We start from the raw sequence: 4,505 nt of genomic DNA on the forward strand, positions 1-4,505 counted from the left end.
AGTGGAAAAAAGTAGCTTTTTGTCACCAAAACGTTTGGAGAGAATAAATATAGACATTTTCCCATGAAATTGTCTTGGTCGATAGTGTTTGATGGCAAAAAAATTTTCTCTACCACTTCTGTAGTTTTTGTCACCAACTTGTTTCTTGGATAATAAATATGGACAAAATTTGCACCTTTTGTAGAAAAATAGTTTTTGTAACGAGTTAAATTGACTTTTTACCACTGATTGAAGTTGTCGCAAAATTACTATTTAACTTGTACCCTCATCATCGTGGCTTATTGTTTTTGCCCGCTACTAAATAAGTAATTTCCACAAATACTACTCGTCATAAAAATCTCTATATATTTTTAAATAAAGAAATACTATATATCAGCCTACTGTATACCTCACACCCACACCTAACGTCGATTATCTTTCTTTGATTTTTTTTTAAAGATTTATTTTAGAGATTTAAAAGATTAATTATTTTGTTTTAAATTTATCAGATTTCTTGTTGAATTTATTTTTTAATTTTTTTAGTTGTGAAAATTATTTTGATATACTTTCTTGTTATTAATTATTATTTTGTAGTTAATAAATTTTACTATTTTATTTTACTAAATCACTACATTTAAATTATATTATTTAAATTTACCATTATAAAATCTTTTTCGTTAGGTCTATTTTGAGACTCAGGTTAAAAGGATTACACTTTATTTCTTTTCCTACATTTTTTTTCTTTTCCTTCATTTTCTTTTTCCTTTTTCCTTTTCCTTTTCCTTTTTCCTTTTTTCTTTCTTCTTTCTTCTTTCTTCTTTCTTTTCTTTTTCTCCTCCTTATTTCTCCCCCAGCCCGTGCGTGACCCAGCCTCCCTCCCGATCTACCCTCCCGATCACCCGTGCGCGACCCAGCCACGCCGTGCCCCGCCGTCCGGCGACACCGCCTAGCCCACCAGCTCCCCCACACTCCGGCGACCTCCCCCACCCCAACCTCGCTTCCCCACGCCCTCTCTCCCCTCCCCGTGGCCGTGCGAAACCCATTCGGGTTGTGGGTTGTTGCGCCGCCGTGCGCCACCCATTTATGTCGCCGTTGCTCCCATTCTATTCCCCATCAGCTGGCGACCTCAACCCTCTATTTTCAGCCCCTCTCGAGCCGCCAAACTCCTCCACGCACGGCTGCAAGCCGTGGCCCAAAATCGTCCCCGCGCCGCCGTCGCACCACCATTGGCCACCATCTTCTCACCATTTCATTACCGGTCCTCTAGCAACCCAAAGCACCCTTCCCCAGCCCCGATCCGCCACCTTTGAAGCCCCACTATCTCCATTTGTGTTTGATGATTTAATACATTGAGTTTTTATTGTTTTACAATTTTTTTGTAAATAAATGTAATTCTTTTGGTTTTCCTTGCTGTAGGACTAATGGAGTTTAGGGCAAGAACGACCTTTCTAGCGCTGTGGAGAACCTGAAGGTAAAACAGGATTTTAAACTTTCTCTTGAAATTCGTTTATATATAGTTAATGCAAGCTTGTCTTTGAAAATTTTGTCTAAACTGAATTTATATTTGATCTGTGCTTAAATTTCTATGGGAATTTATTGATGTGTATGTTAATCTTGAACCCGCATGAGTACTTAAAATAGGATGGATGTTGCACTGTGCAATCTAATTAAATGATCATGATGATGAGCCTAACTTGCAAGCTAGTAATTAATAATTTATATATACGCAGAAATATAAAGTAATTTAGCTCAAATCGGCCTTGTTTACATGATGATCACTTTTATTATAGAAATGGTTATTCACAAATATTTAGCTAATAATTGATAGATCATGGATCACTTATAATATTGATGTGATTTGCTGATCTTCATCTATCTACCTCTCGAGATCTTCAAGTTCAAACAAGAATTTAAAAAAGATATTTGATCTAGACATGCTGTTAGCTTTAATTAGAGTTTTCAGCTTCTTAGGATTTAATGTTTGCTTTGAACTTTATGCCATATCCTTGAGGCTTGAGCTATGCTTGGTTGTTTTTGCCATAGTCCAATGTCTTAGTAGTATCCAACAGCTTGTCGTGCCGCTGATTTTCAGGTGTCGGGAGGTAGGTGCAACCATACTTCGCTGAAGACCATCAATTTTACCATACTTCGCTTTGGTACCACCCAATATCCTCACGGCCGCAAGAGGCTTGGCTATGAAAATGAAGATCACAACAACTACTATCAACACTTTCCTGGCAGTGTTTTTGGAAAGGTTTCTCCTACGAGAATACATTGTCCAATGAAGAAATGAAAGGAAGATTGCTAGAAAATTGTACTTAAGAGCAAGTTGCACTTTACAAGCTTGATTGAAAGGATCAACTTGATCTGGTATTTATATATACAGCTTATTGATGGATAATTTCCTGATTATAATGAATATGTTGTGTGAAAATTTCCTATTGTGACTCTATATCTTCTTTCTATTGTTTCGTGTGACCAGCATATAGGTATAAGTACTTGTTACTTGTTTTTGTAGTCTGTTGCATTGAAATGTGACAAAAATGATGGATTTTTTTTTTTGTGCTTCAATAAGGTTTAAGGATTTCAGATTCTAAAGTTAATATCTTAACTTTATTGGATGTGGTTTGGGTGTCTAATGGCAGAAAACTGTTAGGTGAGCTATGTGTGTGTGTTAGGCTAACATTTCAGGGGCACCCAGATTACTTATTTGTATGCCATGTTGCTCCTATGCAAGAAGGGCACTGTAGGTCTGGAGAGGTAAGTTTTTTTTATCAAATCCATTGCAAAGTCAAATATTCATTGCACTTTTGCTCCTTAAAGTTCCATTGTTATATAATTGATGTTTGATTGTTTATAATTTTAATGTCTTTGCCTGCCAAGAACTGCAACAGACAAAATAATGCAGAGTAGGCCAAATGTATGCATGCTTCATTGTCCACTTTACTGTATGCATGCTTCATTGTCCACTCTGTAGCCCAGTACACTAAGGGAAAATCATCATTAAAATTTTGGATAAAAATTACATTATTCTAATGATTTCTTTAAGCCATGACAATAGGGGCAACCCCAAAGGCAATACTGAATTTGATGGGCTCATATGGATTGACCATTTTTCATGTGAAAAGTCATCTGTAGGTATTACAACTTTCTTTCAAGTAGGTGTGCTTTAGATTTCACATGGAGTAGTTTATCTCAACTAATTTCAAACTTTGTATATGTATTTGATCCAAATGTAGGCTCCTTGAATATTTATACTTATTTCTACTCTTTTTAATATTGAGAAGATCTTCTATTTTTAATATTGAGTTTGATTAATAGTTTTGATTATGTTTAACCTTTATGACTGTGTTAAACTAGTGGATATGAGAATTTATTTTTTTTAACACTTTTCTTCAAGATTAATAGTCTAAGTAAGCAACCAACGATTTTGTTCAAACTAGTAGGTTCTAACTGTCATGTTGGTACTAGGCTGACAACTTAGTATTTTTTTTTTTTTAAAGAATACTGGCAGCTGTTTTATTTAGCAGTATAATTTGTCTTGAAAATTGCAGGTTCATGTACACTTCAAGCATTTTTACTGAACTTAGCAAATGGGTTTTCCATGAAAGAGGGCATCTCAAGGTTAGCATTTTATTGTAGTGCTTATGTTTATGGGATCAAACTGTTAGCTTGGTGATTTTTATAAAGCAAGATCAATCCTATTTATTTACTCTCCTGAAGCAACTTATCATGCACCCTTAGAAAATAAACAAGAGAAGCAGTAGCTTAGTTGAGCATGTTATATTAATTTAGAAGTTCCAATATTCATGTACCAGAGCAGGATATAAGTTAGAAGTTGAGTTTGAACAGCTAGGCATTGATGTTTCTTCCAAAGTAGCTCTTGATTCAGGGTTGTCCACTCCATTTGGGTTCTGTTCTGCTCTGTAACACTACTTTGAAGAATTGGGTTCTGCTCTGTAACACTAATTTGGGTTCTGTTCCCCTTCTATAAACGTAGTTGAAGAAGTAGCATTTGTTTTCTCTATGCATTTGCTTTCCCCTTCATTTTTTGCTAGTTTCTTTTTGATTGATAAATGCTGAACTTTAGTTGTTTGTAGGTCAAGCTGATTAGACACCCATTATTTTACAGGTAATTTGGCTTCATTTGTGTTGATGTTTGAGCATGGAATGGAGTTGGATAATGCTAAGATATTTTGAAGTGTTGGGATTAAGTGATGGAGCAGTTTTGAGTTTGTATGACATGATTTGGTATTGGTTTCTAAAACTTGAATGTATTGGGAATGGATAAGTTTGTAAAAACAAATGTAAAGTTTTATAATATTTTCTTTTTAAATTATTGTACGTGTCAATTTTGATCTCTAATGTTGGAATACATTTATTTAAGCCTATATTAGACTATTTGTTATGATTATTTTTGGCTAAATCTCTCTTTTTTCTTCTTCTTATCTGTTTTTTTTTTTTTTTTTGTATATTTTTTTTTCTAAAATATATTAGCATTTTCCATGAATGTAACTCGTGGCATA

The 4,505-nt window shown here is 34.7% G+C and overlaps 1 long non-coding RNA gene across 1 annotated transcript; it reads left to right on the top strand.

The window, feature by feature from the left end:
• Positions 1-1,374: 1,374 nt before the first annotated feature.
• On the top strand, positions 1,375-4,266 carry LOC122314089. Its single transcript, XR_006243599.1, has 4 exons — positions 1,375-1,450; positions 2,072-3,117; positions 3,534-3,603; positions 4,112-4,266. It is a non-coding gene; the product is annotated as an uncharacterized LOC122314089 (long non-coding RNA).
• Positions 4,267-4,505: the final 239 nt, after the last annotated feature.

The sequence above is a fragment of the Carya illinoinensis genome, chromosome 6 (genome assembly GCF_018687715.1).
Source record: "Carya illinoinensis cultivar Pawnee chromosome 6, C.illinoinensisPawnee_v1, whole genome shotgun sequence".
Lineage (NCBI taxonomy): Eukaryota > Viridiplantae > Streptophyta > Magnoliopsida > Fagales > Juglandaceae > Carya > Carya illinoinensis.